This window comes from Chroicocephalus ridibundus, chromosome 1 (genome assembly GCF_963924245.1).
Source record: "Chroicocephalus ridibundus chromosome 1, bChrRid1.1, whole genome shotgun sequence".
In the NCBI taxonomy this organism is placed as follows: Eukaryota; Metazoa; Chordata; class Aves; order Charadriiformes; family Laridae; genus Chroicocephalus; species Chroicocephalus ridibundus.
Window position 1 is genome coordinate 8,224,866 of NC_086284.1, and position 23,307 is coordinate 8,248,172.

The following is a 23,307-nucleotide window of genomic DNA, read 5'->3' on the forward strand; positions in this document are numbered from 1 at the left end:
TATGAAGAAAGGCTGAAGGACTTGGGTCTTTTCAGTCTGGAAAAATCTGGGGGAATCTTATCAATGCTTATAAATACTTAAAGGGTGGGTGTCAGGAGGATGGGGCCAGGCTCTTTTCTGTGGTGCCCAGAGACAGGACAAGGGAGAAAAACATGAACACAGGAAGTTCCGCCTAAACATGAGGAGGAACTTCTTTCCTGTGAGGGTGGCAGAGCCCTGGCACAGGCTGCCCAGAGAGGTGGTGGAGTCTCCGTCTCTGGAGACATTCCAAACCCGCCTGGACGCGTTCCTGTGCCACCTGCTCTGGGTGACCCTGCTCTGGCAGGGGGTTGGACTGGATGGTCTCCAGAGGTCCCTTCCAACTCCTATCATCCTGGGATTCTGTGAAAGCACTGAATAGATCTGGGAGAAGCTGGAAGGGGAGGGAGGCTGTGTCTTGAATAGGACACCCCATGTTCAACCTGGGCACAAAGACAGCCAAGGTGAGAGAAGAGAGGAAGAGCCATCAGTGGAAGAAGACAAGAAGACCCAGGAAAGTACAGCTAGATGTCGAAGAAAATTATGAAGGGGCTCAAGCACAGACAAGGAATTAAAATATATTTAAGAAATTAAAACAATGGCATAATATTTTTTCTCTCCACAGACTCCAAGAGTTTTGCCATCTTAACTAAGCTGCAAACCAAAAGTTTATACCAAGCCTTATCCATTTCTCAGCATGTGTTTTTGCTGAGGAATTAAGTGGAAACAGAACTGGTTTTGAGCATGCACACCCTGACAAGCAGTTTCCTTTACAGACAAGCTTTTCTCCCCCCTCCCTGATTACCCTTTCCTACACACACCCCTGAAGAGTTTGCCATAATCACAAGTGTGTTGCATTAGCTGGCCCTCCAAGGGCCAGTTTAATCTTCTCTGGAAGGTGTTAGCAGCTAAAGGAGCAGCCTGTCCAACACATTGCTGTAGAGGGCTTGTCATCTGCTTTCCTTAAGACACATCCCCTGCTGCACTGCTGAAAATTTGGTTCAAGCCAGTAGGAGAAGAAGAGAACTGCACGAACCATGCCAATAGCACTCATCTGAGAATGAGCAGAATTCCTCCACACCCACTGCACACACTTTAATTGAAACAGTAAGGGGAAAAAAAAAAAGAAACCCAGCAAGATTCATTTTACAATCAATACTCTGCACGTCTGCTGTGCAACTGCTATCCAGAGCATTAAGCATGAATGTCTCTGGCTTAATGAGAGGTGGAAAGTCCTAGTTAAATGGATTACAAGCTCTTTATTTCCTATGATTGATTCCTTCCACACAGCTGCAAGAAACATTCTTCAAGAAATGTTCTTAAGCAGCAGAGAAGCTAAATTAGCGAAGGAGCAAACTGGCTTTCACGTACTCGCTGCTCCTTCCCTCCCATTCTGCACGCAACCAACACGTGTCACAGCACCAAAGTACCCTCACCCATCACATCGGCAACAAGAGCTGCACGCACAAGAGCCAATCCCTCCACACCTTCCAAGATGTCATTCCTGCTTCCATTTCCAAAGCAAACACTCACTGCTCCACAGCGGTTAGCTGCTCCTCTGTAGCTCCCTTGTTCTACAAGCCGGATACTGTTTTGGCTTCCTACGCCAAGAGCGCATAAATTAATTTGATAAGACTCTAATCGCTCAACAAACTCCTTCCCACTACAAACACACTGGATGTGCTGCGGCCAAAGTAATCAAAAGAGAAGACAGTCAGCAGGATTCGGTGACGTGAAAGACTCACAAGAAATCAACTCTATCTCCCTGATTTTGGAGAGCTTCTGGCGCTAGCACTTCTTGTTTCCTTCTCATCGCAACCAGACTGATTTGGAGCAATCAAGACAGACCATTGGACACTGGGAAGGGCTTCTAGGTATTCACTTTTGGATAGAGCACTCTAAAAAGCCATGAGCAAACTGATGAAGCCCAGGAGAGTTCAACAAACAAAGTCAGCCTAGATTAGGAGATGAATGTAGAAGGACTGTTGACTGATCTTTATAACACAGGCATGGGGTGGGAAATACCAAAGTTCTCAGCAAAAACAAGAGCATGAATGCATGCGATATGAAGAAACAATGGGAGCTGCTGTTTCATGCTTGGGAATGCCAAATATGGTGTGAGCTCTGAAAGCAGTTTGAAAGTTTCATGGCAGACACGTGCACCATCTCTCTCAAACATGAAGATACCGCTACTGACTCAAAGACTCTCAGTGCTAGAGTTATCTCTGAACGGTTGTACAAGGTCCATCCTGGGAGGTTTTCAAGCCCTGTTTGGACACATCTCTGAGTAACCTGGCCGGAGCTCAGCACTGACCTTGCTTTAAGCAGGGTGAGATGGAGCAGAGCCCTTCTGAGGTCCCCTCCCACCCGAGTAAGCAAATGGATCCAAGATTAAATGAAATGTTGAGTGCTAGGCCCAACAGGAGCTTCAACTACCAGAATGCACATGCAGGTTTTTCAAGCAAGAAGCTACAGCACGTTCTGGAAGCCTTTCTCATAAAGCGACTCTGAATTTAACGTGTAGCCCCCCACAGCTATTCCATCTGTGATACGATAATCCCCTTCTGACGAGTTGTCAGGGCAGACTCGCCCAATTGGCTGTTTCCATTTCATCACCTCCACTACAGCTTTCCGCTCACTTGAAAAAAAAAAAAAAACATGGAAACAAAAACAATATCAGAAAAATGAGATATTCATACACCCCATCCCCTCCCTCCCTCACTCGATATTTTGGCTTCTGGCAGAGCAAGGGCTAACATCCCTCTTCTGTTTCAAAGATGCTCAATAAAGCACAGGTTTGCCTCGCGCTCCTAAAGCTTCTTTCCAGTTATTACTGAATCCTTTCCAGTTCGGTATAAATCAGTCTGTTCAATGCAAGGAGACAGGAGTGACAGTTTGCCTCCCAGAGGATTTACAAGCTCAACCTAGACACTGCACAGCGAATGAAAATTGCCTCTAAGGAAACGAGTCAGTAACGAAAGACAGGTTACAACCATGCCACCACACAGTTACTCAGCGCCAGGTAAATATTTTCTTAACTGCTGATGTGCGTATTCTTTCAAAACCTGGTAGCTGATCTTCAGGAAGACATGAATAAGGACACAATGATTTTACTGCTTGCAGAAGCATAAATCTTTCAGAAGGGAATTTTCTCAATTGACTTGGCAAGCGGTTGCGATGTTCTCAAAAGCTCCTCGCTTTCCAAAGAGCATCTCAAAATGCTGGTCAAGGTCATTCCGATGTTAGAAATGACACATCAAGGGAAGAGAAGCGAGGGTGAAATCAGGAAGGAAACCGCCCCTCCAGCCACAGGGTGACTCCCAGAGTTAACAGAGGAGACTCAGAGTCGTTTCCAACCCATGCCTGGAGAGTCCTGTTCTAATAAAAACAAAAAACAGAACTCCATCTGCCAGTTACATCAGCTACTATCTTGTTTTCCTTATGGAAAGGACCAGTCATGAGGGATTCACAAACTCATTTACTGATGCAAATCCAAGACCTATTAGTCAAAGCGCTTTCAATCATTTTTGAGGACTTTTAATACAACAAGCATTAACCCAGTCCACTCCAGCGCCCTCCCCAGCATCACTGACACTCTTCCAGAGGGTTACCAATGGTACCACCACTCAGCACATTATCAACGGTGATGAGCAAACTGGCATGTTCAAGATAATCATAATTAGAGTGAAACAATGACATCTGCAAATTGTCTTCACAGCAAGGCAACGGTCTTCCCTCCACCCCACCTCCAGTGAAACCCTACGCAAAGCTAAACAGGAGTTATTTGGGTAGCCAGTAAATCATAAAGAATAGGGGTACCTTGTAACTTGTGAAATGATCAGCATTGCTGCCCATCCTTACAGCCACTTCTACATCCTTCCCCCGCCTCATTCACAGCCAGCAGGTTATTGATGTCAGTCAAAAACATCCAGAGCAAACTGTGGCCAGGTTATGATGAGCCATGGGGTCTGGGATGCTGGCACAAAGCTCTCCATCTGCCGTGCTTCAAAGCACTAATGCCCGCTGAGGTCATTGCTTATGATCCTCAGCCTCATGCTACAGAGAACATGGGTTTGAGGCAAGACCCCAAGTGGTCCATTAATACATAGCTATGTAGTTTGGTGGGAATTGCTTCCAGCCCAGAGCAGCTCATCCAAACATCTGGAGCAGCAAGTCCCACAGGAGCCCAGAGGCCAGGATGCAACAGCACCAGTATTTCTCTTCCCTTCCTTGTTAAACACTAAGCTTTCTAGGAAAAGGCCTCAGAAAAAGGAGAGGCTGAGAGTTCATTTTTCTTAAGTAGCTCTGTGATATTGCTGTAGCGAAAATAAAAACTACCCGGATTTCTACCAGGGCAGAGTGCTCAGCATCACAGACTAAAGATCAGTTATGCAAACATTCAGGCAGTGCTAATAAGACTGACCACGAGGGAGCATGTGTTCATTCAACGAGATGACCTTTCCTTTCCTACCTAGAAAGACATAGATGTCACCACAAAGACAAGGGCACTCCTCAAGGCAGACCTTTCAGCACCAGAAAAAGGGGAAAAAAAAACCCACACAAATAAAAAAGGCGTCCTGCACATCTTTTGATGAACCACCCTTACGCCAGCAGCAAGGATGCAAGAGAAACATGTGCTAGTCCTCAAAGCTACAGCTACGCTTGCTCTGAAGACAGAAGCACCTACCCAGATGGGTCAGGCACCTCACACATCTGGAATACAGCCCAAAAAGCAGCTACATCCCAGGAAAGCAGAGGAGGACTTTCCAGAGCACAGAACTCCCACAGAAAAGCATTTTTTTATTATTATTATTCTCACACACACGCACTTCCCCCAGGGTTTATTTATTAAGAGGTTCCCAGGAAGTTTAGCCTACGTAACTTGAAAGGGCAAGCCAGCTGCACACAAACGTAGCATTTCCACGATTAAATGGCTTTCAATTCAGCCTACTTCACTTCTAGCAAGCCACCTCGGGTTTTCCTCTGCAGTCAATTCAGATTAAGAGCCTGTCTCGATAGGAACATTGAGGAAAGCTACTGTCTGCAGAAAACAGGCAGATTTCCTTCTACTAGCCAAGAGCTAAAAATATCTTTACTTTCAGCTCGTTTTCCTGAGAAAACAGTGTGATTTCATAAGTGTCTCTCTTCCTGTTCTCCCCTACCCTTCCTTCCCTCCCCAAGCAGCAGTGCCCTGGAGCATCAGACTCTTCCAGCCCACGAAGCGGTTACACGCTGGCAAGCTCTCCAAGAGGAGTTGCTGCCAGGTGGGAAAAGATCAAATGAACCTCCCCCCCAGAAGAAGTGCCGTTCTAGTCCAGCTTGCTGTCAAAGACTTGTCAGCACATACAGCTGGAGACATGAAAGGATGGAAGTGGGAAGATTAAAGATTGGAAATAAGTCCCAAAGAAACTAGACCTCCTTTACTCTTGGGTCAACTTTTTTTTTGGGGTTAAAAAGTAAAACATTGAGAACATCTCACATTAAATAACTTGGATGGATGGATGGCCAACCCGGTTTCTGCCACCCTCTTGAACATACTGAAAAGGTCCTGAAAAAATACTGGTATATTCATCAAATTAAGAGAAAGCAACAAGTACCCAAAACAGCGTTTCTGCAAGTGTGAATTCAACAAGAAACTTCAGGATTAGGCTTTATAAACACTAGAAGCAACCCAAAAAACCCAAACCAAACAAAAAAGACCATGTGCAATACCTTTCTTTTTGTTGGAATAGTTCTTACACATTACCGAAACTCAAGGGCAAAGCAACATAAAAATTGCTGTTCCCTGGATGAAAACACCCGAGTTCAAAGCCACCAGCATCCAGAATTGATAAACCAGAAGACTCTTAATTCTGAAGGAAAAGAGCTGGCCAAGAAGCAAAGAAAATTAAAACTGGAGACTTTTTTCCTGAGAAAATGGTAACTTCCAGACTAGAGAGGTATATATGGGTGTAGAAAAGAGAAGGAGAGTATTTATCTCTTTGCTATACCAGAGACTGTAGTGGAAGGCTGCAGAGAGCATTTCTCAGCTGGGTAACTGGTCAGACTGGAGAAGGGGAGAGGAAGATGGAATTTGGAAATTAGGAAGTCAGAGGTGTAAACACCAGGGAGGCTGTGCCTGATGGTGCAAGTACAGAGTAACAGGGAAAGAAGCATCTGTTTACACAGTGAGGAAGAGGAGGAGGAAGAATCCCAACTCACCACTCATGCTTCAAGCCATTAATGGGAAAATGCGCATCAGGAAAAAAAAAGATTGCATTTAGCAAGAATTAATTTATTCAGATTTGCACAAGGTTGTAACATAAAATACCCATCACTAACAGGGTAAAGAACTACCTAAGGGGCAGGGAATAAAAGAAAATAAAAATTAACAAGAACAATAATTTTTTTTGAGACCATTGTTTGTACCAAGTTCAGAAAATCCCCCTCAAGCACCCTCCAAGCCAACAAACCTTCCCCTCAAAGTATTTCTGGGTAAGAAATTCCCAAGGTCAATCACTTTTCCCAGCCCTTACAAGGTGTTTATAGGGCCTGACACAATCACTCCAGTTGTAAAAGGGGCCAGGATGCTGCTAGCTCTCAAGGACTCATTGAAAGCACATGGCAGAAGGATCTGCACTGGCATAACAAGTCAGCAGGTTAATCTACCAGCAAGAAGAAAAAGAAAGAAAGAAATGGGAGAAAAAAAAAATTAAGCTTGCTTCATGTCTTTGTTCCCAAGCCTGGTGATCTAGCTGTTTCTGCGTGTCTTAAGAACTATTTTCAACTGAAAAAAAGGGAATCTGGCACGAACGCCCAGCCTGCTTCATCACTGCAGGAGTTTCAGACCTCCAATTTCCCCTGCATCCATGGGATGTGGGCATCATGGTCTAGGTAAGGCATAGGAGATACGAGAGCATCCACAATGCTTGCCAGAACTAGAAGACTTTTTTTTCCAGCTAGGACACAATTTATAAACCATCATGGGTGTCTTCACATCTACATTACAGTCCAGCTGACATGCGATAGCAAGTCCCCCTGGCCCATGGTTGATTTGATGGTCGCTTGAATTTCTCTGTTAATCTCCAGCAGGCCATTCCCTCCAAGAGCTCCTTCTTCATTCCCAGTACCATCATCCTATTTTTTGATTCTGTGGGCTTATCAGCAATATGTTTGACTAGAGTTTTATTTTTTTCCCCCATCTCCGCTATCTCTTAAGCTGGTTTAAGAACAGTTATGTAAGAGTCCTTCTGGGCTACAATGGGAAAAGAAGCGCTTCCTTCTCTGAGCTGAATTCTGGCATTACTAGCACATCTTCCAGGTCTCTATCAGCCCCAGCCTTATTGAAACTACTCATTTCAGACATGTAAAACAAACCACATAGCTCCCCCAAATTAAGGTATTTCAGGCATTGGACCACAGAGCACTTCTCATCAGTGACTGTTTCTCCTGAAAAGGCACTGAATGGAATGACTGCGAAACAACACCTATAGTGTCTCACCTTTTCCAACATGGTTAAACCACAGCTCAGATATCATGTAAACCTAGTTTCAGAAGCTCTTAAGCCAGCCAAGCTGGGGAGAAAAAAAAAAAATACATGCATCTTCAAGTCAACAAGAAGCTTATCAAGAAGTCCCAAGGGCAGATGAGACAGAAGATGCCTAATTCATGAAAAAAGTAATTCCAATCTCTGCACCCACTAAAGCTAATTGAGTAAAACTAGTTACCTTCCTTGGCTCTTCTAAGCCCATAGGCATCAAGTGAGAGACATGAGTCAAACTCTGCATATTCTTTCTGCCCTTTACAGGTGAACCCCTGAATTTACTACTTCTATTTCAAAGCAGGCCAAAAGAAATCTAAGCAACTGCTAGAAAACTTCTCCTTTTCTAGCCAATTCAAAGAACACTTGATTTTTACTTTATTTTATTGTGAATTGTAGATTCATCAAGACCACAGCAGACACAGACCCTTGCCTCACACTTTTCTGTGTGATACAAGGTGGGGTTATGGTGGCTTCTGCTAATCTAGCAGGGCTTTTGGAGCTAGCCTACACATCCTGCAACATCATATGAGGCTCTGGCAACCCACAAGATTCAGCTGTCAGGGTTATTTGGATCAACTTACTTTTCAGATTATTTCATCACTGACCTTAGCAAGTGATTGGGCTAGATGACCTCCAGAGCTCCCTCTCAAGCTGAACTATTTATTCTATAATTTTATATTCGTGTACATAAATCACTTTCTTCAAGGAATGTAAGACTCTGACCCAAAATCCAGGCTCAGCATTCCTATGAGTTCTCAGAAATTGCTTGACAGCAAGTTACAGAGGAACATTTTCTGTTCTGCAGACTGCTTGATCAGAGCCAGGCTTACAAACCCACTTGAGCTCAGAGGAGCATCGAGCTCTCAGCACCCAAAATCTGCCCTTACAAGGTAGCCAGGATCCATGTTTTCTAAGCCAAGTTCAGTTAGAGGAAGAGCATTCTCACAGAAGAGAACACGCTGAACCAAAATCATTTAACTCATTTCAAGCATGAATTGAGAACACTGGGGCCCTATAGCTCTGGATACATGCTTGTAAGCCTTAATTTCCTCATCTCATCAATCAAGGCAAAACACAGTCCTGTTCCGCAGAAAACACAGCTAGACTATGTTGCCCATTGCACCGGTAGGACCAGTGTGACCAGTCCTAGGCTGCCTCCTGCCCAGAGCTGCCACTGACACACTGGTGGCAACTACATTGTGCAAGAACATTGATGAGCAAGGCATACCCATGCACTGAGAGCTGCCATCTCCAAGTATTATAAGTACCATGAGGGTGGTGAGACACTGGCCCAGGTTGCCCAGAGAGGTGGGAGATGCCCCATCCCTGGAAACATTCCAGACCAGGTTGGACGAGGCTCTGAGCAACCTGGTCTAGTTGAAGATGTCCCTGCTTATTGCAGGGGGGTTGGACTAGATGGCCTTTGAAGGTCCCTTCCCACCCAAACCATTCCCTGATTCCGTGAAAACACAGGAAGCAAATAGAACAAGCTATTGCTTACTAGCCAACGTGAAAAAAAGACTTTTCAGAAACTTGAAAGCCCAGAGATATTGCATTTCCTTCACCAAACTCATGCCAATTTTTCTCCCATACATCAAGGCACTGCAGACAAGCAAGGAAGTGCTCCAGCAGCTTCCATACAAGAAAGTTTTGGAGAGGTGTCTGTGCCTCCTGGCTTGGCCAAGTACAACCCAGTGACCTGGGGAAAAAAAAAAAAAATAGCCACCACTCACGCTGCGTTCAGAAGCGACTTGGAAAGAGGACTCAGGAGAATTTAGTATTTTCCTTTTTTCCTCCCTTTCTAAATGGATGTTTCCATTAGAGAAACTAATCACTCTACCAAGTTTTGAAACAGCACAAGGTTTACAGCCAACATATAAACTCCAAAAGAGTGCGGCTGGTCAGGATGGAAATACCTTTTCCAGCATAAACCCCTCAAGCTAGCAATGTTGGCCAAACTGCTGTAAATCACCATCTTCTCTTTAATCCTGGCTATTAACTTTTAGCTTTTTAAGCAATTCTACATATTCCAGCAAGTTGGGGTTTATGGATCATGCTGCTTTCCAAGAATGCCTTTTTCTCTCTTTAGCAGCACAGCAATTGCATGCTATTGAGTAGCCTGTGAGCCTTTAGGTAAAGTCCTCATCCCTTAGCTTGGATCTTCCTCAGTAGTACTTAAAAGAGGGCGATAACATTTTCACTGGGCTAGAAAACACACTGTCCCAATATTACCAATATCACGTAGAATCCACTCTGATCCTAGGCGTTTTCAAACAGAGTTGTTGGCTGTTCAATCTTCTGCCAAGCCCTTGAGAACCTCACTTTTTCTCCTTTCTTGTTCCATTTAGTATTGACTGACTGAAACCTGTTAAAACCTTCCCTTTTTTTGCAAGCAGCTGATACCACCTGCTTCCAGCCGCGCGGATGAAAGCAAGAGCATCACGCACCCATTTCTATTCTGGTGACATTACACAAGTGCCTTCTTCACACACCACCTACGCTTCAGTCCTCAATCTGTTTGGTTTCACAGCATCCCTCTGGAGTGAAAACATGGAGGCAGCTCCGTGTCTCGTCTAGCTGCGTCTTTCAATGGGCTGTTCGTGTTTCTTTTCACAGCTTAATAAGGTTTTGTTCCCCAAGCTGGAGAAGCATCTTTGCCACCCAGCACTTGTTCAGCCCACAGGTTTGAACCCAGCATATGCAGCTTGCTCAGCACACCCAAGCTCAAGAGCCCTCTCTGCAACAGGTTGTTGAGGTTTTATGGAGAAGTAAGCGCGATTTCTCTTAAATATCTCCTTGAGCTCAAAGTAAACATTTTAAATGTAGACTCCTGAAAGCCCTTGGGCTTTCACCTTAACTAAACTGACATGTCAAAGCCTTTTTTTTTTTTTTTTTTTTTCAAACCTGCACATGAAAACCGAGGCTATTTACTATAACAGATCTACAAATTTGACAAGCCCAACCTTGGTGGTTGGCCACCACGCAGAAAAACAATCACAGATATAGCCAAGTGGTTTAGAAAAAGTAGAGAATGGTGGAGCCTCTACTATTCTTTGGTAATGAGCTACTCAGTAAGTGGCACCTTTCCCTAGCATGGGATCCTTCCCAATAGGCTTCACAGAATCACAGAATGATAGGGATTGGAAGGGACCTCTGGAGACCATTCAGTCCAACCCCCTGCCAGAGCAGGGTCACCCAGAGCAGGTGGCACAGGAACACATCCAGGCGGGTTTGGAATGTCTCCAGAGACAGAGACTCCACCACCTCTCTGGGCAGCCTGTGACAGGGCTCTGTCACCCTCAGAGTAAAGAAGTTCCTCCTCATGTTTAAGTGGAGCTTCCTATGTTCGAGTTCGTGCCCGGGTTCAAGGGAAGTTTCTTCAAGTTCTTAAGCTTCATAGAGAGTCATAACAGTCTTGCCCAAAACATTTCAACCACACAGCAGGAGATAATCCTACTGGCAGTTTGGTCATGCCAAGAGCTCCACATGGTCCACAGCCCACACATAGCTTGATTGCACCCAACTTCAAGATAATGAGTACAACTCAACACTACGCTGCTGTCTGCAGACCAGAGCCAGGGTAAACCCAGCCTTCTGTCCAGCCAACACAAAACAGGGTGCTTGAGGCCCCATTACAAAGTCCCTGCACGGGTCAACCAGTCCAACCATCCCACTATTGCAGCAGAGGTCAAAACACAGCTGGATGCCACAGGATGTGTTTAAAACTCACAACATTGTTTTAATCTCTCCCTACCATGAACCAATACTTCCACATTTATCGATGGAAAAAGTTTCCAAAATATAAGGAAGCTGCCTGGCTTTCAGATAGGAACAAACTCAGTGGTTACACCACTAAGGTCACACCACCTGTTAAGGAAAAGTAGCATGGGGGAGAACATACTGGACTTCAGACACCTGGAATACACGGAAATGGATTTTACTTTTTTCTGTAGCAAGATCAAAAGAGTTGACATGACCCTCGGCTGGTAAATCCCAACCCTATGCCACCAGCTTCCCCATCACCATCCCCAGATCCTGGTCCTTCGTTCAGAGACTTCAGGAACTAGACAAGATGCAAAGTAATGGCATCTCCCAACTGAACTCCCTACAGCTTGTGTTGTCTTTCCCAAGAGACCTCTTCTACAGACCAAATGACATCGTCCATCCTGGAACAGCACAGTGAGGCTCTCACAGAAAGTGTTGAGGGTTTTAAGCACAGATGGCACCATTTTAATTCTTTGCTGTCAACATAGGGAGAGAAGAATGGAGATTTGGGGATTTTATTTAAATATTTTTCTTATTTATTATTTTTAAAGGGAGTGAATTAAGTGGCTATGAACTTATGCACCTTGCAAGGGCCAATATCCCTAATCTTCAAAGCTTCCTCCCATTATCAACATTACTTTAGGATGAGCAAAACACACACACAGAGTGGCATCCTCAGAACATCAGCTCCAGCCCCCTACCAGAATCCACGGGTATCGCTGGAGGAAAGAGTGGAGCACACAGAGCAGATCAGAGAACAGACGAGACAACAAATCACCAAGTCCTTCATTACAGCCAGAGTGTATTTAATGAAATAATACACTCTTGCCACTCTTTACTCTTACACAAAGAGCTTGAACTTAGCCATATATAGGATTTTCTCTTTTCCCCTCCCACTCAAGCTATCAAGTGGAAGTGATTGAAACAAAGCCCAAGAAGGAGGAAGATCTAACACGCTCATAAGCACCTAAGATGTAGCAGGGAGACACAAAGTTTACAACCTTCCTCTACAACCCACCCAAAAGAGGGCATTATTACAGTTATTATACTTGCAAGTTACTTCTTCGCCCCCCTCCCACCCCAACCATTAAGATCTTGGATCTGCCATATTCCATGCTAGGTTTCAGAACCAGTACCTTTGTTGCTTGGTAGCCCCAACTTTTCCCTACACACCCTAGAAATCAACCAACCACGACAAGATGACTTTTTTAGACATCAGAATAAGCCTGATTTTTTATTTCAGGAGAGTTCAGCAAGTGGCACACACAAGTTTCAAGCCTCTCATGTACCACATTGAAGGCTGCAGAGCCAACTGGATCATCTAGTTTGCCCCAAAACAAAACCTAAACAATCTGTTAGAGCTGACCACTTCATCAAATGGGAGAAAAGCAGGTACAGGATCAACCCCAGCAGATCCAGAGCTAACACCAGACAGTGCAAACATCAACAATGCCATTTAAACAAAACACGCTTGCATTTAACTTCAGGAAAAAAAAGTGTCATCCCTCCCCCCTACCAGCTCTATTGCATTAACCTTTGTCACCGCTGTGACAGGTAACTCTCCTGCCACATCTCCAGCTTGTCAGAAGCATATAAAAAATTAGAGCTTTTAAGACAGTCAGTATTCTTGGCAAGAAGTTTGAGATGATCCGAGGGCTGGAGCCCCTCTGCTGTAAGGACAGGCTGAGAGAGTTGGGGTTGTTCAGCCTGGAGAAGAGAAGGCTCCACGGAGACCTTAGAGCCCCTTCCAGTCCCTAAAGGGGGCCTACAGGAAGGATGGGGAGGGACTCTGGATGAGGGATTGTAATGATAGGACACGGGGTAACAGCCTCAAACTGAAGGAGGGGAGATTTAGATTGGATCTCAGGCCAGCATTCTTGGCTGTGAGGGTGGTGAGGCACTGGAACAGGTTCCCCAGGGAAGCTGTCAATGCCCCATCCCTGGAAGCGTTCAAGGCCAGGCTGGATTCAAGTTGTACTCAAGATAGTCTCTGTCTTTGTACTATGACAGTCCTGAATTTTTGCTTTAAGGTACAACGCAGTTTATTAGCTGAAAGGATTTCCAGCTGTAGTTATTGCCTACTTGGAACTGAACCAATATCCATTCATTGTCCCTCTACTTGCAAGACAAGACTGCACAAGAAAGCCAAAGCTCACCATTGATTTCCTGCTAAAAATCAGGTCCTGGAGGCAGAATAAACTCATTATATATTTTAATCTTGTTGGGCTTTGAAATTCTTCTCAAAGGATGGTTTAACTAACACAATTTGGAAACAAGAGGTGGCCAAGACTTTACCTGCACAACAGCTCATTTTGCCGGTCACTATCCGTGCAACGCAGAGAAGAGAATTCCAGATCTAGGCAAAGGATGGCAGATTCATGCCTAGATCCAGCAGCCATTGAGCTATTCTTTGCAGCGATCTGTGTACTATTGAGCACACGTAGAGCAGGCTATTCACTGAGACGCTTGCCCAAAGTACAAATATCACTTGGACTTTGGCAGCTGAACAGAGAAGTTTAAGACTTCAGAATAATACTGCTTTATTTGAACCACACCTGGAGGTGAAGGGAGGGTCAAATGCCGCACAACACAGAAAAGCACTTTATGGAGACAGGGGTGTTGAGCAGAAGGTAACAAGATCTTCACAGCCCTCTCGTGTGACTGCAGTATCATCCAGGGACTAGAGCCATATCCCACGGTTGCAAAACCAGAATGCGATTCCCCTCTTTGTTTGCTGGAATCATAGAATCATTTAGGTTGGAAGGGACCTTTCAGATAATCTAGTCCAACCATCAACCTAACGCTGACAAAGCCACCACTAACTCACATCCCTCAGCAGCACGTCTGTCTATCTTTTAAATCCCTCCAGGGATGGCAACTCCACCACTGCCCTGGGCAGCCTCTTCCAATGCTTGGCAGCCCTTTCAGTGAAGGGATTTTTCCTAATATCCATCCTAAACCTCCCCTGGCGCAACTTGAGGTCATTTCCTCTTGTCCCATGGCCTGTTCCTTGGGAGAAGAGACCGACCCCCCCAGCTACCCCCTCCTTTCAGGGAGCTGCAGAGAGCGAGAAGGTCTCCCCTCAGCCTCCTTTCCTCCAGGCTGAACACCCCCAGCTCCCTCAGCCTCTCCTCACCAGACTTGGGCTCCAGACCCCTCACCAGCTCCGGTGCCCTTCTCTGGACACGCTCCAGAAACAGGAATACATGATGGAGGAGGTGTATTACTGCCACAAAACCTTAGAAGTCTGTATAAATCGTGACAGTTGAGTGCCCTGGGTGGGGAGGATTAGCAACGTTCATGCACACACACATGCAGGATACGTTTCGTCTCCAAGGGTATTCCAAACAGAAAGACAATAGCTCCTTATTGCAACACCTCCCCAGATGATCTTTTATACGCCCACGTGCCATGCAACTCAAAAGTGGTTCTCAGCACTGCTTTTAAACACAACAGCACAATTAAAAACCTAATACCCGAAGGGAACAATAGGACACCCGTATGGATTAATGCGAACGGCAGGTACGAGAGGGAACAAAAAGAAATCAAAGGTGCTTTCATTGCAATTCCCAAACCAACCCTCAAATTAAGTTCTTCCAACCCTTTAAAAAGGTTCAGACTACCTTATATTTTCTCTTAAGCAGCCTTCCCACTATCAATGTTTGAACATGTGAAAGCCCTGAAGGAGAGAGCTCAAACAGCGGGGCAGGATGGGGAAAGAGTTCAGCTCTCAAAAGGTCATTCCTGTGCAGAGGTGTCTCAAAGCTGCCGACACTTTTTGGCAGCTAAACCTTCGTGAAGAAGGCACAAATGGGAACAGACATGACATCCCCTGCTATTTGCACAAGCCTTAGACAGATTCAGGTTACAGTTTCACCTGCGTAGAGCAGATACACCAGGTAAGCCACCCCAAAGCTTCCTTGGAAAAAGGAAAAAAAAGAAATTATTTTTGGCTAGATGTGTGTACATGCTACAAAAAAAACACAGAGCAAAAGTCTGAGTGAAATATTATCCCTACTTAAAAAAAAAATAGAGAAAAACCCATTAGGCCAATAATCATGTCACATTAATATAGTTTCTATCACTTTTACCCATATACCTGTCTTCAGACTACACAGTTTGCTTTATATTTCAGACCAACAAAAAAAAGCAAATAGGCTTCTAGAGAATAGAAACACAAAAGCCCACGGCAAAAGTCACCTACACAGATGAAGACAGACCAGAATCAGGTTTTTCTTTCCTTCATAGGTTGAAACCCTCCACTGTAAAGAAAAATAATCACCCAACTTCAGGATGTTAAATGCCCCTTTTTGCCAGATTACTGACAAAAAAAAATAAATCTGCTGGAGATGCTGAATCGCACAGGAAACAAGCTTGTTTTCTCAACTGGGGACGAGAAACGGCAATGAGACCCAGAAATCCTAAAAAGAGACCCCACCATTCCCCAAACCACAGGACAAATTGCCATCCTGCTATGAGGAGTAACACAGACCCACCTATACGTCTGAAAATTTTGGGGGGAGGGGGGGTGGAAAGAGACATGCCGATGGATGGTGCCATTTCACACCTTAAAACCTACAGATTGAGGCAAGGATGCTCCCCACCATGCAGCCCAGCAGCCAGCCCCGCTTCTCCTGTCCCAGCCTCTGCACGGGATGCCCCATCACACCAGACCTCATCTGGCACCTCTGTTATTTCAGGGCACTGATTGCAACGAAGCTCTTCTTCCTCACCATGCACAAAACCGCCACAAAACGATCCTTCGACTGCCCTGCAGCGCTTCAGCAACGCTCGGATGCTTCTCCGGCTGCCACGAGCCTGCCGCGCTCCATCTCTTTTTCATTTCCCCCCCCCACCCCGCCCCATCAGGACATTGCAAACCAGCCACAAAAAAAAAAAAAAAAAGAAAAAAAAACCCCACACACAGAACAGCGCCGAAAAGAAATCTCACCATCACATTTGCAGCACGGATGATTTCATCCCAATTACTCGCTCTTGTCATGCAAAAAGAGAGCTACAGGAGAAAATTTAAATCCTGAGCCAGACAATACAACAGCCAAAAATTGAAGACACTGCCCCAAGCATTTATTTCAGATTTTTACATGCTGGGATCAGCCCTTTGGAGCCTGAGGAGTCTCCCAGAAGTGCTCTTGGAGGGAAGACAGACATTAAAGCCCAATTACACATCCGAATTTAAGTCTTCACCCTCTGATTCAGGGGAGCCCAAGGAACACGCACATGCAGGAACAGCTCGTTTAAAAAGAGGACATAAAAAAATAGAAAAGTGTGCAAGTTATGCAGAGAAGCCGAGCACAGAATGCAAATTCTGACCTACTTCTCCCTCCTGGCTGGGAGAGGGCACGAGGCAGCTGCTATTGCTGCTCCGCAAGCACAAGAGATGAGCAGGAGCCCTGCCAAAATTTCTGCAGCAATGCCTCTTCCACACGCAAGCTGCTCTGTGCAGGCTGTTTGCAAGGCAGGGACAATCCTCCTCCTGCCCAGGCTAAAAGACCACAACCACCCGGTCTAGCAGCAGATGAAGTCAGGACGGGCAGGGTTCTCCGAAGATCCTGGATTCAGCTCTCATGCCAGAAGTATTCCCCACCAGACTCCCTGCCAGCACCTGCCTTAGTTCTGCTACACGTAGCATGGGGAACAGCAGTGTCTTCCAGCGCAGACGGAAGGTGAGATGCCTTCATAAAGCCTCGCTCAAAACCAGCCTCCAAGATGGGAAGGAAGGCAGGGACAAAGCCATTGAGGTGAGGGACACACTGGCTTGACTACAACTGGACAGCCACAGACAGCAGTGTCTTCTCTGACCAAGATCCATGAGAAAGCCATCCACTCTCCAGGTGCAACAAGACAAAGGTGCAAGGAAAATACCAGAGGAGAGGAACAGCCAGCCAGAACAGGAAGAGTTTTACTCAGCAACTCCTCCACTGGAGGAAGTCTCACTCTTATTATGCAAGTTGAAGCTCTCAAACCAGATCTTCATGCTGGACTACCTACCCGAGAAACACTGACCTTCTGCAAGGTCAGTCTGCTGGAAAGTCACTGGCCTTCATCCACTTCTTGCCCCAGCAGGACAGAGTCCAGTCAGACCAGTTACCACAACCAGAGCTAAAGTGGAACCAGTGGCATTCATGCAAGGCTCACGCTACAGTACTTTCTGTCTCAGAAAGTTCACATTTCCTGTGCACTTGCAAAAATTGAGAGTAATCTTTAACAGGATTCATGAGAAGTCTTCTTCCCATGCAATCCCAGACAATCTTCTATAGGAGAAAGTCTTTCAGGGAAAAAAAATTCATCTGATCTCACAAAGACACGAGACAACACGAGCCGTCAATGTGCGCTGGCAGCCCAGAAACCCCCCCACAGCCTGGGCTGCATCCCCAGCAGCGTGGGCAGCAGGGCGAGGGGGGGGATTCTGCCCCTCTGCTCCGCTCGGGGGAGACCCCCCTGCAGTGCTGCCTCCAGCTCTGGGGCCTCAGCACAGGAGAGACACGGAGCTGTTGGAGCGGGGCCAGAGGAGGCCCCGGAGATGCTGGGAGGGCTGGAGCCCCTCTGCTGGGAGGACGGGCTGAGAGAGCTGGGGGGGTTCAGCCTGGAGAAGAGAAGGCTCCAGGGAGACCTTGGAGCCCCTTCCAGTCCCTCAAGGGGCTCCAGGAAAGCTGGGGAGGGACTCTGGATGAGGGAGGGGAGCCATGGGACGAGGGGGAAGGGTTTAATCTGAAAGAGGGGAGATCTAGACTACAGATTAGAAAGAAATTCTTGGCTGTGAGGGTGGTGAGCCCCTGGCCCAGGTTGCCCAGAGAAGCTGTGGCTGCCCCATCCCTGGAGGGGGTCAAGGCCAGGCTGGACGGGGCTTGGAGCAACCTGGTCTGGTGGGAGGTGTCCCTGCCCAGGGCAGGGGGTTGGACTAGATGGTCTTCAAATCCCTTCCAACCTAAACCATTCTACAATTGGGTTAACCATTAGCTTAAGTTAGATGAGTCCTGGAGATGTCTTCTTGCAAAAGATTTTCATTAAAGCACCGAGCTGCATCAGCACAAGGTGATATAGAACAAATGCAAGCAAGAAACAAGAGCTACTCATCTTACATCAACCAAAGATCCAGCTCATTTTACACAGTCACAAGGCACACAATGCAGCTGGCTTTTGCCAATGAGGTCCCAACTGGAGCTGTTGGAGCAGTGCTTGGGTGGAGGTTATTGGATGTTCCTGGCTTATTTCAGCCAGACAAAAAAAAAAAAAAAAAATGGGAGAAGGAGAGAAGCACCAAACCTAGCAGTTTTCAAATGGCTCCAAATCTCAGCCCTTTTCCAGCACTAGCATAAAGGCACACGGTGCCCACAGCAGGCAGAAGTTGCCTGTCAATTTTCAAGCGGTGGGAACATGAGCGGCATAGACAGTCTCACATCCCAGCAGGAGAAACAAGCTTCTAGAACTCTGTCCCGTGATGCATTCCCAGAAACGCACTGGTTTCTCATCAGTTCTTGACATGCAAATACTACCATTTATTATAGACATTAATCTCTTAACAATACAGTCTAAGGTGTATTATAGATATACCTCCCAAATCCCCTGGTTGGCATAAATGCAGTTATAGATAGAGCCATAAAATCCTTGCTGTACTAGCCAGCAATTGCAATTTCTGTCCAAAGCCTACTGCAAACTCTGATTATAGGGAAGGCTTTGTTCAGCCAGTCTCCTTCCTTTCCCTTGGGAAACCTATATGTCAAAAGACCAATAAATGCTGGTAATTTATTATGTGGAAAGACAGTCATGCAGAGTAAGAGAGAACTGAGAGCTAAGCTGAGTTTACATTTGAAATGGTCGCGGATCCCTGTGGTAGCAAGTCAAATTTGTTACTCCTCTGTTTATATGCACATAAATATTCGGGGGTGAAGGGATGTAAAGCAGAGAAGGATTATCAGCATCACAGGGATGTTGGGCAGAAAGATGTAGTCCAGACCTAAAGACTGTTCAGGGATTGTGTCGTAAGAAAACAGAGGGGGGAAAAAAACCCAATTTACTAGGAATCCGGTAACTCCAATTTAAAGAGCCTCTCTATCAATGTTGATTAAGGAAAGATTGGTTTCCTCCTAAAGGACAGCAGGTGAACCACCACAAGTCCTTAGAGCTCTCACTCCTCATTAACAGATGCCGCTACCCTGGGCTCTGGAGGCATCGCTGGTATAATTTTGATGTTTAAATAAACAAGAATTAGATACCCGGTATTTGAGGTTCTTCCAGCCTCCTGAGCATCTAAGTAACCTTCCAGCAGACAGAGGATTTGGTACCCTCTTCATCTCCACCTATGCAGACACCTAAAGCACAACCTGCCAGATGAGCACTCCTTTCTCCCCAGCCTCTCCTGCAGCATTCATACACCACCTGGATCATTCACTCCCCCATGCCTTTCCTGTAGGGCTGCAGTCAGGGCAGGCAGGGAAACATGCCAGCACTGCAGTTAAACAATCATGGAATTAAGCTTCATGGGATGCAGCTTACAAAAAGCTCCCTCTCCCACCCTACGCAAGAACGAGCTGAGATGGTAAATAAAGCATCATCCTTCCCACCAAAGCCAGCCTGTAAACAGCCCAAGGGTTTAGACAGGTACCTGGGATGTGCAAGACTTTCAAACTTGTGTTGTCTTCCTCCCACATCCCAGGTGAGCCGCCTACCTTGTCCATCAACAGCATTCCTACTCAAACCAAGAGGAAGAGAGCTCTCAGCTCCAGGATGGAGAGTCACCAAGCACATTATGCCTCTGTTGTTTTGGTTTTAGACCACGAGCAGATGTTTAGAAGAGCTCACAAGGTCTGCCCTCATCTGAACCACTGCTACAGGAATAGCAGAGGGACAGGGAGCTTGGGAATACTTTACCACTCAAAAATATTTGTCCTCAGCAGCACCCTGCCGGCCCCCTGCCAAGCCTGTTTGGACATATAACTTAACCAGCCAATTCCCATCAGATTTGTTGGCAGCTGCTGGCTGCTCTTCACAAGGATACAAGGGTTTAGCAGGTCCTTCAAGGTTGCTGTCAGGACACTGCTACCCCTGCTTTCACACACACCTGTGCTGGTGCACCACGATCTCAAGCCAGTTCTGAGCAAGTCAATGCATTGAAGCTGATGAGATGCTCTAATCAGGGTCCAGGTAGTTCCCCCTGCAAGGAATCAAGCACGACATGGACACCTCTGAGATGTCCTGCGTGGTGCTCCCATGGAGATCTGTCCCCACCAGGGGTTAGACAATAAAGACATTTAACTCTACATCGATATTCTTTGGTTTGGAGGAATTTAAGATACCCAACTTGTGTATAAAGAAGACTGGAAGGGGAAAAGAGTGGTACATAAAGCAGTAAAGTGTTTTGGACACAGAAAACACCACATGGGGGATCAGAGAGTGCTATAGCCTGACAAATGAAGTAGATGGCTTGAGTCTTGGTGCGGCCAGTCACAAAGCAGATATTTGAAAGAAATAAACACACACCACTGCCAAGGAGATGGTGGTAGATCCACCGAGAGAAAAAGTAGAGACATTCATTAATTCATACCAACTGGAACTGCTCAAAGAACACAGTTCTTGCCTCTGACACTGCACTGTGTTTGTGAAACACGTGCTTGGCAGCATCAAAACCAGGCAGGATTTCTGCCTGCGCCATTTTCTACCCTTAGCAGCCCTCAGCACAGCTTCACAACAGCTCCTGGACCCACCTACGCACCCACTCAGTCTACATCAGGTCACTCATAGGCTCTCTGCTCTTTGCAAGGAGTCTTTCCCCATGGGTTTGCAGAGGGCCCAGCAGAGAGGGACAACCAGTTTAGTTTTATTTGCTGCAGAGTGGTAGAAGTGCACCTCAATAACTTAAAGGTTTTTTTTTTTTTCTTGTAACAGCAGTAGGAACAGTCCGCTCAAAACAACCAGGGAGGCAGACAAACCCGAGTTCATGCTGATGAACATGGCAACTGTTCCTCTACGAAAGGCACCGCAATTGTTGTGCGGGAAATCCAACATAAAAAGCTGTGCTGCCTGCTGAACAGAGCACTGCTGGTAGCTTGGGTCACTCTGCTCTACTCGTGTCCTCAAGCTGTTCTCCATCGCTGAAGGCAAAGCTTTTACTGAAGGCAGAAGTTCGCAGGTTGCTGTGGACTCCAGACTGGGAATTTCAGAAAATCCCAACAGCCACACACCAGATTCAAAAAGGGAAAGGTAGGTGCCAATCAGAGCTACGAGCCCATCACAATCTGCCCCAAAGGGCTGGGCACTTCTCCCTTCTTCCATATCACCCCTGGCCTCTCTTCCAGCAATCTCATGCTGGTAATGTAACTAGTTAGCTGGGAAATCAGTAGCTTCTCAGCCAACCTTCCTCTTCCTCCGTGACTGAGTCAGGATCCTCTCCTGGCCTTTTCCAGAGAAGCTTTTATTAATGCATTGAATATCTATGGGCTCATGCACTAATGCGCAGGCCCTACTTTTGGGGCATCATCCCAAAAAAAAACACATACCCCAAGCTACCAACCACCAGTTCCAGGGATGCTCTGTACCATCTTCAGTGGGGACAGTCACATCCCCCCCTTTTCCCTGGAGCTCGCTCTTCAAGCATGACTCTCACAAGTGGCTTCAACACCATCCTACCACACAGATTCTGGACCAGAACCTGCTGCTTCCTCACCACTTTGGGAGACCAACCCTTCCCTAACGTTTTCAGGGAGATAAGGATGTAAAGTAGCTCCTTAGCATATTTAGATAAATGTTAAATAACTGTGTCTCTACTCTTACAGACCTAGCTGTTTTAGGAGTCTTAACCGCCTCAGGTTTTAACAAGAAGGTCACTTCACTATCTGCTAGGAAAGCTGTATTTTATTCCTCACCACCTCTAGCCTTTTTTAGATTCAGAATTAAAGTCTTTATACACGGCTTAGAGGGAGATGAAAGAGAGCATATGGATTTCTCTTCACCTCCGAGGCGAGCTAATACCGATCAATCAAAAGGAGAAAGGCAGGTCACACAAAGTAGGGTTTAAACCTTCCTAGAAGCAAAGTCATTTTCACAGCAGAAAAGACAGACCAGCTGCTAAGAGAGTAGCCGGTTGCACTTAACAGTGGCTGGGATTCACAGGGGAATTAGGGAGCCCACAAACATCTCACATCCACATTCTGCAGTGGACACAATGGAAGAGGAGATCGCAAGTCATCATCCTCACTTCCAAATTTCCTACTGCTTTCTCCATTCTAAACAATAAATGCCTCTGCAGTTTGCATTAAACCAGGGAGGGACAATCACCTTTTTCTGCAGCGTTAGAGAGTGGTGGTGGTGGAAATCAATACATCACAAACATTTCCTGCCTTGCAAGGTTAATCACTCCAGCCTGCTATTAGCATATTTCAGAGCACAGTTATCTGCCAACATACTGCCCCCAGTACCTAAAGGGGGCCTGCAGGAAAGCTGGGGAGGGACACCATAGGATGAGGGGAGACAGTTTTAGACTGAAAGAGGGGAGATTGAGATGAGATATTAGGAAGAAATTCTTTCCTGTGAGGGTGGTGAGACACTGCAATAGGTTGCCCAGAGAAGCTGTGGCTGCCCCATCCCTGGAGGGGTTCAAGGCCAGGTTGCACGGGGCTTGGAGCAAGCTGGGCTGGTGGGAGGTGTCCCTGCCCAGGGCAGGGGGGTGGAACTGGATGGTCTGTAAGGTCCCTTCCAACCCTAACGCTTCTATGATTCTATGATACTAGCTTTTCACTTACACATAATAGTGAGATAGACAAGTCTCCAAGAAGCAAAGAAATGGTTGTGCAACCTATCAAGGTCTCAGCTTGGCTTCCTCCGAGCAGCTCCGATGTCCCACCAAGCACCAGCTTGCACAGAAATGCTGTGTTCAACATTCTGCCTCGGCTAAGTTTTCTTTAATCTGCCCCACAGGTTCATGTGCTAAAAAAGAAAAACTGCACAGTTGTATAAACCCTGTTTTCCGAGAGGCCAAAAAGGAGGAA

The 23,307-nt window shown here is 46.2% G+C and overlaps 1 protein-coding gene across 4 annotated transcripts in view; it reads right to left on the minus strand.

The window, feature by feature from the left end:
* Nucleotides 1-23,307, minus strand: part of GDPD5 (glycerophosphodiester phosphodiesterase domain containing 5) — a 194,276-nt gene that overhangs the window by 136,428 nt on the left and 34,541 nt on the right. The window contains exon 1 of one of the 4 annotated variants that reach the window (XM_063327256.1): nucleotides 16,257-16,527. The exons of the other annotated variants lie outside the window; for them this stretch is intronic. The gene's annotated coding sequence lies outside the window, so the exon portion shown is untranslated. Of the gene's footprint in view, nucleotides 1-16,256; nucleotides 16,528-23,307 lie in introns of those variants that run through there. 4 annotated transcript variants of the gene reach the window in all.